This window comes from Capricornis sumatraensis, chromosome 15 (assembly GCF_032405125.1).
Source record: "Capricornis sumatraensis isolate serow.1 chromosome 15, serow.2, whole genome shotgun sequence".
NCBI lineage: Eukaryota > Metazoa > Chordata > Mammalia > Artiodactyla > Bovidae > Capricornis > Capricornis sumatraensis.
This window is the reverse complement of record NC_091083.1, coordinates 38044334-38055693: the sequence shown is the minus strand read 5'-3', so window position 1 is coordinate 38055693 and position 11360 is coordinate 38044334.

Below are 11360 nucleotides of genomic sequence, written 5' to 3'. Positions count from 1 at the left end.
AATTCTTTCACCTCCGTTTTAGTTAGCTCGTGTCCTGGAGAATACCGCAAGGGAAATAGCCCTGGGAAGAAGACTGGGTTATTATTTGAGGTCTATTATCTAGAGTCACAAAGCCCTGCGCCCATCACTGGGTGTTTCTCCGCCTCAGCCTGCCTGACCTGGAAAATAGAGCTGGTGCTATTGCCCTCCCATCACAGACCTCGTCACCGGAACTGGTAGCGAGCTATAGCCACAATTGGCATAGTTAAGTAACAAACAGGAAGCGTCATTCTTTTAAGTGGAAGAAATCAGAACAAAAGCAAACTTGCATTGTATCAACGTGGCTTTGAACCTACATGTTAGACTGTAACCTAGCCTCACATACTTACCCAAGATAAAATCATCTGATAATATCAGTGAAGCAAACAACAGAATAATTTGCCATTATGTAAATACAAAAAAAAAAAAAGAGTTTATATTACTGGGACTGGATTAGCTTACATGCCCTATACTTAGGTCTTTTGGTTTTATCATTAAAAAGCTACCTTAAAAAATTAAGCCTTGGGGACTTCCCTGGCAGTCCAGTGTTAGGACTCCGAGCTCCCAGTGCAGTGGGCCTGGGTTCAATTGCTGATCAGGGAACTAGATCCTATAAGCTGCAATTAAGAATTTACATGCTGCAACTAAAGATTCCCTCATGCCCTAACAAAGACTGAAAGTCCTACATGTCACAACTAAAACCTGGTGCAGCCAAATAAATAAATATATTTTAAAACAATGAATGGACTTCCCTGGTAGCCCAGTGGTTAAGAATCTGTCTGGCAATGCAGGGGACACAGGTTCAATCCCTGGTCCAGGAAGATTCCACATGCCTTGGACCAACAAAGCCCGTGCACCGCAACTACTGAAGCCTGCGCACCCTAGAGCAACAAGAGCAGTCACCACAATGAGAAGCCCAAGCGACGCTCCTGGAGAGGGGCCTCCATTCGCCACAAGTAGAGAAAGCCCTCACATGGCAATAAAGACCTAGCACAGCCAGAAATAAACAAAAATATAAATGCATTAAAACGTTTTTAAAAATGAAGCCCTTGCTCACTCATAGAGTCTGTAGAAGGAGTAGGTTGGCATCAGGGTGTCACTGGGTAGAGGGGGCATTATTATTAAGGTGTCATGGACACCCTTTTCTCAATTTCAGTTCTTTACAAAACACAGGGAAAACATTTATGAGGATGGAGGGACTGGGGTTTATGGTAGTCGTCATTTCCAAGACTCTTTAAGCATCCTCTTCCTCCTGTAAATATAATTCTGCCCAGAGATGGCTGTGTAAACTGCTAGGAGCAAGGATGCTCTGAGAACCGTTAGATTTACTTCCCTGATTCTAGTATATCAGATTCTGCAGCCTGGCCTTTTAAAAAGTATGCTGAGTGTCCTAAGCATTATTTAGAGGCACAGACACCAGCCAGATGAGCCCTGACCTCTGTCCTCGTTTTCACGGCTGGAGAGGCAGCCCCCAGTGCCTTCTTCACTGCCTCTTGTCACTCAAGTGTGCATTTTTAAAAGTTCTTCCCAGGGAGCCTTGAAGCAGTCCAGCCCATTCATTTCCAATTTCTCTTGTTCCAGCTAGGAGGGGAGGGTTTAGGAATCAAAACACTTAAGAGGATCACAAAGAGTCGAACACGACTTAGCAACAACACAAGAGGAGTCTGTAGAAGCGAGAAAAGAAAGTCTTAGGGGGACGAGATCTCTGAGTTTAGACACTTAAGGGCACTGAATTCCTCTGGGAAAGGAATTAGACGTATTTGGCGTGACATCAGAGAGCAGAGCTGGGACCACTGGGCTGAACCATGTGGAAGCAGATTTCAGCTCAGTATGGTGAAGAACAATTTTCAGAACCAGCATGGGCTGCCCCATGAGGGAGAGAGTTCCCCAGCACTGAAGGTATGCCAACTGAGATGCTCTGATCCCTTATCAAGAGGGGATTTGCTTGGTTTAAGGGCTGAACCTAAGGGCCTCTGAGGTCCTTTCAGTTGGAGATACCAGGATTCCAAGTTGATCGGTGAGTTTTCTCAGACCTGGGCATTCCCCCACATTTCTGGGCCCTACCTCCCCCTTCAGACTTTGCAGAAAGCCTGGAGGAAGAACATTTCACATTCCCCCGGTAACATTCGCCCCACCCAGGTGAAAAGTTGAGGGTGTCAGACACACACCTGTGAGATGAGGCTCTTGCTACTGTCGCTCGGGGCAGAAGTAGGAAGGCAGTAAACTTCGTGATTAGCATTCCCTCATTCTCCGCTGAAGCCCGCTGCTCTTACAAAACCGTCTTCCATCTTTTTTTTTTTTTCCTCTTAAAACAAAGGGGTTGTTGAGTTAATCACATCCTTCCCAAGAGTAATAAAGACTAAAACAGCCTGGGACACAGAAGGTGCCTAATACATCTTTTTTAAAAGAACAGATGAATACAATTTTTTTTTAATTGGAGGATAATTGTTCTACAATATTGTTTGGTTTCTGCCATACAACAAAGTGAATCAGTCATAATTATATATATCTCTCCCCTCTCGGTTGAGCCTCCCTCCCCTCTCCCATCTCACTTCTCTAGGTCATTACAGACCGCCAGGCTGGGCTCCCTGTGTCATATATAACAGCAGCTTCCCACTAGCCATCTATTTTCCATACAGTAGCGCATATATGTCGATGCTACTGTCTCAATTCATCCTACCCTCTCCTTCCACCACTGTGTCCACAAGATCATTCTCTGCATTTTAAAAGCAAGAGTGTATACAACGTTTGACACAAAAGTCAAACAGGTGTGTGTGCTCAGATGCCCGATTGTCTTATGTCTCCTACATTGTCAGGCAGGTTCTTTCCCCCTAGGGCCAACTAGGCAGCCCCAAGCATTATATAGTCTTCATTTATTCATTCAACAAATGTGTTATTTACCCAGAGCCGGATTCAATGCCATCTTCTGCATTTTCCTTACAGCAACCCCTGCCCGGGGAATCTAGCTGCCAGTCTCCTCACGACTCATCTGACCTTAGCTGTGGGCTCTAGTCAAGCGGGGGGAGGGTCTGCGGAGCTAACAAAACAGAGAACTGTCCAAACTGTCCTGAAAACAGATGAATTCAACAAGCACAAAGGAGGATATTCTTTTCTGAAGGCAGTTAAGCAACTGTTCCAGCAAATACCAGTGAGTAAGGAAGGACCATGTGCAGGTCCACACACATTTCTAGATTATCCTGGCTGTACTCCTAGTTCAAATAGGCAGGTTATAAGACCATTTTTGCTGCTTCTTAGGGGCATGACCTGGGCTTCCCAGATGGTGCTAGTGGTAAAGAACCCACCTGCCAATGCAGGAAACATAAAGAGACATGGGTTCATTCCCTGGGTCGGGAAGATCCCCTTGAGGATGGCATGGCAACTCACTCCAGAATTCTTCCCTGAAGAATCCCATGGACAGAGGAGCCTGGTAGGCCATAGGGTTGCAAAGAGTCGGACATGACTGAAGCAACTTAGCACACACACACAGGGGCATGACCTGGTCCAAGTCACAACTTTGCAAAACCCCAATGTCCTCATTCAAACATCTCAAGTCCCCTCCCCACTTCAACAATCTTTGAAGGAGATCCTTCCCCTTGCTTGGAATGTTTGATATTCAAATTCAGTGCACCATACAAGAAACTTCCATGGTACGATTTAAAAAAAAAAAAAGCTGTAATTTATGGAGTGCCTCTTATTCCAATTTGGAATACTATTCCACAGTACTTTATAGCATTTACTGTTCCCCAAAAGCATGGGAGATAGACCATCTTATCCTCATTCATGGGGGAGGAAACAGATTCAAAGAAAAATATTGAGTCTGTGATGACACGGTTGGCATTTGGCACAGCTGATTTGAACTCTACCTTATTTCAAGTCCTTGTTCCCAAAGTGCCTCATTCCAAAGTGCTGCTGGTTGTTGAAACAGGACTGATTCTTCAAGGACAAACTATTCATTCAGACTTTTTCATATTTCTCCTCTTTCTTATGCTCCTGCTGCTGCTGCTGCTGCTAAGTCTCTTCAGTCGTGTCCGACTCTGCACCACCCCAGAGACGGCAGCCCACCAGGCTCCCCCGTCCCTGGGATTCTCCAGGCAAGAACGCTGGAGTGGGTTGCCATTTCCTTCTCCAATGCAGGAAAGTGAAAATTGAAAAAGAAGTCAGTCGTGTCCGACTCTTAGCTACCCCATAGACTGTAGCCTACCAGGCTCCTCCGTCCATGGGATTTTCCAGGCAAGGGCACTGGAGTGGGTTGCCATTGCCTTCTCTGTCTTATTCACCTACTTATATTTATTTAGTTAGGTAGCTATTTGCTATGTCTGCTCTTAGTTGCCGCATGTGAGATACTTCATTTGTTTTGACGCATGGACTCTCTAGTTGTGGCACACAGGTTCTGGAGCCCAAGGGCTCAGTAGTCATGGCACCCTAGCTTAGTTACTCTGCCACATGTGGGATCTAGTTCCTGGACCAGGGATCAAACCTACATCTCCTGCTTTGTAAGGCAGATTCTTAACCACTGGGCCACCTGGGAAGTCCCTTCTCCTTCTTAAGGGACCTCCCACCAGAGGTTTCGTGGGGATGGGAAAAACCATACACTATTAGTAATTTTCTAGAGTCCTTACAGTAAACCACATCATCCTGTCTTACTAAGGTCAAAATAAATGTATCCCCAACTCATCTTTCTTTAGCTGGTTCCCCCAAATGTCCCAGACTGCCCCAACCTTAGTCAAGAGGAGAGAAAGTGTGGATGAAAGGAGATGGCAGTTTTACCAGATTACAGCTGAAAGACTGCACTTTTTAAAGTTTATAAAATATATGAAGATGTAAACATGTAGCAAAGTCCCCTCCCAGGGCTTTGGAAGGGCCACTGAAACAAGGGGCACCTAAACTGTACCTTCAACAGCTGCAGATAAATGCACCTCCAGCCCCACATTGCTCAGTAGTATTTTTAAATGAGATTTATCCTCATTTACATCTGGCTACAGGTGCATTCATCTTTTAAATGGAAATAATGACTGTGATTAAATATGGCCATATTTTTCTATTATTACTATCATACATGATGGATTTCCATTCTTACCTTAAAACAGAGTTCTTTGAGTCTAATTATTTTCATCCATCATGCAACCACAGAACTTCAGAGCTGGAAAGACACAGAAGTCCTTTAATCTACAAGCCTAGATTTTCAGAGACGAGAAAACTGACACCCAGGCCAAATCTAGAAAGACAGGTGCTTGTCTGTAGTAGAGTCATGAGAATGGACTTGGCCAGACTTGCGAGTGTTTACTCTGCCCTGGGGAGGGAGAAGGACAAGCATGTTTGCCATTCCCAGCAAAGTGTGCTCTAATTGGGGAATCTGTATGTACTTAATGCAAGATCGTATCTTATAAGAGTGAAATTGTCAGAGGTAAGAAGTGTGATCAGAGGTAAGTGTGATCCCAGCATATTCAACACTTTCAAAGTTTAAAACGAGAAGTTCCTAACAACCTCACTTACCAATATGAGGCTCCCACCAGCCAACCTATCCTGAACCAAGGACCTGTTAGTTCTGCTGAGCAGCCCACTGGGGGCTGAGAATTATACGGTTTGAAGAAATTTCCAAAGGCCCTCCCTTTTCATCCCAAGATTATTGTTTTGGGCCAGAAGCCCTATAAAACTTTACTGCAACAGGCAGGGATGGTGTGTTCTATAAAATACATATGTGTGTATGTGTGCATGTGTGATGTAAGTGGGACAGAGTAACTTGTTTCTGAGAATAGAAATACAAAATAGTTGAGTTAATCCTAGGAGGAAAATGATCAACCCAATATACTTTTCAAATTAACTGCATCATCTAAAATAAAATTTTAGTTCCAGTTTTTGAAGAAATCTTCATAAAGTCAGTAACTCTAGATGATGACTCCATGTCAATATCCAAGTGCAAGTGATTTATTGCTCTGCTTATGGTCTTAGGTGAGGAGTCATGTACAGACGACCTCTAGGAGACTGTGGAGGGGAACAAAGGAGAGCCGGGGTAGGGACCTTCCCTTCAGACTGCAGGTTTTCAGACTTTTCTTCTTCCTTTGAAAGCCATCGACCTTTCTCCAAATGAAGTGGTGCAATAAACTCAATAGGTAACATGAAGAGGGAAGCTGCTGTAGTTCAAGCCAGGATGAAGGCTCTGTCCCCATCTCCCCCTATAAACCCTATAAACATGGACATACAGACACCCTCCCTGCAACTTCCCCATGTTCTGGACTGTATGACACCTCTGAATCCCAGGAACCTTTGAAGCAAGGATTTTTTAAACCTAGTTGCTGAGCATTGCAGATAAATACAAGTGACAGAGCTGAAGGAATCCGATAGCCTCTATTGGAAATCACAGCCATGGCCACAGAGTGGAGTAAGATTTTTGCAAAAGCTTAAACTGGGAAATATCAAAAAGGCTGGAGCAGTGCTTTCTAATGGAACATTCACAAATGTCAATAGAACATTTTGGAAATGTTCTGTGTCCCTGCTGCCCAGTACATTAACCACAAGCCTTGTTTGGCTACTGAGCCTTTGCTGTATGACTGGAGGACTGGGAACTTTATCTTTTATATTATGTAGACTTAATTAACTGAAATGAAAATTTATCAAGCCACATCTGGCTGGTGGCTACCGTTAATATGTTGGACCATGCAGTTCTACAGCATTTCTCTTCTGCTGGTAAAAATACAAGGGCAGACTCTGCAACAACACACGCGTCTATACTTCCTGTGGAAACATCTAAGGGAGCAGGTCCTCCATTCTCCTGCTTTTTTTCTTTATTCCACCCAAAGGAAGTCTCAGATGAGAACGCTTTCCTGCTAGACTTCTACTGTTGCTGAAACGAATGACTACTGGCAGAGAGGCTTCCAACAACGCAAGTGAATTCTCTTACATTTCTAGAGGCCAGAGGTCCACAAGGAATCTCCCTGGGTTTAAATCAAAGTGTTGGCAGGACTGCGTTTTTCTGGAGGCTCTAGGCAAGAATCTGTTTTCTTGACTTCTCCAGGTTCTGGAGGTTGCCCACAGTCCTTGGCTTGTGGCCTGTCTCTCTGTCTTCAAAGTCAGCAGTGGACCATCTTCAGACATCTCTCTGACTCCGCTGCCATCAGCACGTCCCATCTCTGATTCTCTCTGACTCTCTCTCTCCTTCCTCCTACTTGTGAGGATCCTTGTAATTACTTTGGTCCCATCTGGACAAGCTGAGATAATCTCTCACCTCAAGAGTCTTAATTTCCTCACAACCACAAACTCCTTCTTGCCATGGTAAGTGACATGTTCACAGGCTCCTAGGATGTGGGCATCTCTGGGTAGGGGGCATTATCCTGACTATTGCATCTTGCTTGTGGATTAGCTTGAAGTAAGGCCAGGACCTTTGTGTCAAATTCATGAAAGCCCAGGTTCTAGAAAGTAGCCCTGGTGGATAAGGCTTCAGCCCAGACACCCACAAGTGAGTTGAGGTTTTCTCAGCGTTCTTTGGTCTTCTCTGGTGGTTCTCCAACTTTTGCCAGCTTCACCATCATCCAGAGAGCTGGTTGAAATAGATTGTTGAACTTGAACCCCAGAGACTCAGCAGATTTGGGCAGTCCAAGAATTTGCATTTCTCAGTCACATAAAATATATATTTTTTAATTTTTATTAATTTGTTTACTTTTGGCTGCCCTGGGTCTTTGTTGCAGCGGGTGCACATAGCTGTGGCACACAGGCTTAGTTGCCTTGTGGCATGGGGGTCTTCCCAGACCAGGGATCAAACCAGCATCCCCTGCAATGGCAAACAGATTCTTAAACACTGTCCACCAGGAAAGCCCTCAGAGAAGATATTTTTAACATACACCCACAAATTCTTTGACACTCCTCCCTGCAAATGGTAGACTGGATTTAGTGACTTGCTTCTAACTGTATTTGATGGATGTAATGGTGTGTGATTTTAAGATGAGATATTAGAAGGCACGGTTCTATTTTAGAACAGAACAGTCTTCCTTCTGTTTCTGTGTCTGTCTCTGTGTCTTTCAGTTCATACATGCTGGGGAGGCCAACCTTCATGTCTTGAGGACATTCCAGCAGCACCCTAGGGAGGAGACAAAACCTGCTGCCAACACCCAGCCCCGGGAGTCGGCCACCTTGGAAGGTTTGCTCCAGCCCCGGTCAAGCCTTCAGATGACTGTAGCTCTAGGTAACACCTTGTCTACATCCTCATGAGAGCTCCTGAGCCAAGATCTCTCACTCGTACATCCTGACCAACTGAAACTGTACAAAATAATACTTATTGGTGTTTATAGCCCCCAAATCAGGGGCAAGTTGTTACATACCACAGATAACTAACACATCAGAGGATGCTGATGCCTCTGGTCTGAAGATCACCTTCTAGGATCCACTGGTCCAGACCAGAGGTTGTGGAAGGCACAGGCTTTCTCCTGCCTGCACGGATAGGCACCCAGAGCTAAGCGAGGGTCATGCTCTCAGGTTTATACACACTGCATATTCACTTTCTCTGGTCTGCCGAAGCTTTCAGTCTCCGCTAGTCGCTCTTTCCTGGAAGTGCTTTTACCAGGAAGAATAACACCAACACATCAGAGGGTAGCTGGACTCCAGAAGCTCATTTCTGCCTCCTCAGCCATAAAATATCTTCTTCACGTCGGTGAAGAACCAGACAGGTTTAGGGAGAAGAGGAAATGATTCCAAGACTAGACCATTGTTCTGTCTCACTCTCTTTTCAGTTTGGAGGTGAATAAGATCAAGAAAAAGAACCATCGTCGCCGCCCCCGCCCACTGCGTCCCCTCCCCCCCCCCAAAAAAAACCAGAGCTCTTGACAAGAGGGAATACTAGCCCTGGGAGCCTGGAGAGCAAGGGGCTTCCAACTGTTAAATAATGAGAAGCTGAAAGTTCCCTGACTCTGTCAGGGGCCAAGGCCTGAGCCAGCTGTGGAGGAAACGGTGAGTTTACATTATCTGGGATGTCAGTGAGAGCCAAGTGGACACACACTTCCTGTCTGCCTCTCCCTGAAGATTAGCAAACCCTTCAGCAAAGATGCTTCTCCAGGGCTTGCATGCATGGGCTATTTACTTTCCCAATCGGCAGATGTGGGCCAAGAAAGGAAATAACTGCTCCAAGAGCAAGGGAGGAGAAGTGGTCATGAAGACAGACAGGCACAGGGAAAGGATGCTGAGTCCAGGAATGGACTGATGCTGGTCGGCAAGGTGGGCTGTCTCTGGTCCAGGCACTGCCAGGCAAGCCAGCCAAGCAGACTCGCATCCATGGTCCCTGCTCCATTCGATGGGGTTTCTCTGGCTTTCCCATTTATTTTATAGGCACTTAAAATATGACAGACGATTCCATTTATATGAAACTTTGGGAAAGGCAAAACTAATATAGAATGACAGGAAGTAGAAAAACGGTTGCCTCGGGCCAGCCTTATGGGGAGAGATGACTACAAAGGGCCATGTGGGGCTTTGGAAGGAGATGGAAATGTTCAGCATTTTTATTGTAGTAGTGGTTACGTGGGTGTATACATTTGTCAAAATTTATTGAAATGTATGTTCAGAATGGGTACGTTTTATTGTATATAAGTTATGCCTCAATAATGCTGATCTTTAAAAACAAAAGTGCAACATATGGGGTGTCCTCTAATGGGGTTGTCAATGGCTGGTTTGTCAAAACAAGAGCTACTGACGTCTGATAAGAGAGGAGGGATCCAACCATTTAGATTAGACTAGGCTCAAAGGATGGGATTGTAACAAATGTATACAAATTGTAGGAAGCAGATCTCTACTCAATGTATTCACATCTGACCTCTGTTTGACACAGTTTTATTGAAAGCACTGTGTGACAAGGTTTTGACCCTGAGATATGCGTGAATGACTTAGCTTCTCTATTGCTCAAATTAATTTTTTGTTCAAAAAGTCAATTTTCCAGAGAATGGAGGGAGTATCAATTAATTTGAGGTTTCCCCGTTTGCCCCGCACATTAGTGTCTGTGTTCTAGTAGGTTCTCTCAGTGCCAAGGCACTGAGGGGACATCCAGGTTTCAAGCTGGGCATCTCCTGCAACAGAGATGCCCACAATAGAGATGTCCTCCTCCTTCCCACTCTTGACCCTTGGTCACGACCCCCTCCCACAGGGTTGCAGAACTGGTCCTCACTGCAGTCCTTGTGACCTCCGTGGCCCCCTGCACCACCCCTGCACCACATTGAGGGGCAACATCACGGCCCCTCTGCTGCTTCTGTGCCATGGTGGGGATGGGGGAGACCATACAGAGGTCTCTCTGTCAGTCTGCCCCTGGCCCACCTGCCTGAACACAGGACAAAGGCACAATGTGTGTACAGCATGGCTGCCTCCAGGAGTCGACCTTGTAGGCCACAGGTCCCCTCCACTCTTGGGTCCCCAGAAGAGCCTGAAATCAGCACTTCAGCATTAGCATAGTGGTCACTCTGGATCTAGACTCCCTGGGCTCAAAAGCTCACTCTGCCAATTGCTAGCTGCACGACCTGGGCAGAGGTTGTTAGCAGATTCACTAGCTGATAAAGTTAGTGGTAGTGGCTGGACTACAATTCAGGTCTTCTTAGTCCCTAGTCAGGTTCTTTCTCCCAAAAAAAACACATAGTTCTGTCTTCATGAAACCAAAGAAAACTCGTTTTGTTTTGTTTTGTTTTTACCAATAGATAATGGGATGGTTTATTTTATGTATCAATGTGGCATGGTTTATTGAGGACCTTATTTTATCAACAGCCTGAGTGTGCCACCATGCAAACATTTCCTTCAGCTGTATCAGCAGAAGAGACATTGAAATCTATCGGCTTTAAAACAACAAGTGGGAGCCAACGAAAAATCAGGGAGATGAGATGGGTTTCCTCTTTGGCCCACAGACTTGGGCTCATTAAATCCTAGAAGCACCTGTGGATGCTCTGTTCGCTCATTAGCCTCAGCATCCATCTGCATCATTTTACTCTGTATCATGTTACTCTTCTGCGCCCACATTAATCTGGGACCTCTTGTTACACGATTCAGATTCTCACTGAAAATGGGGAATGTAGGATTACAGTAATTAGCCTGGTCCTTCAGGAAGGCTATTTCCTGCGTGACATATTAATGTCTTCATTTTATTACTCAATCAGGGGAAGTGGGAGCCTTGGATATGTGATCCCAAGAAGCTTTAACTCTCCACTGGTTTTTATAACCAGCTCACCGGCCAGGTATTGGCAAAGAAACCTCATTAGTTCTTAATTCCAAGATTTGAGGATGACATGTGAGCTACTCATGTCATCAGTAGTTCTTGAGCATCTAGGCGGCCCTGAGAGGCAGGAGAGGGCAGGACATGGTGTGGAGGGTAGCCTGTGGGTTGA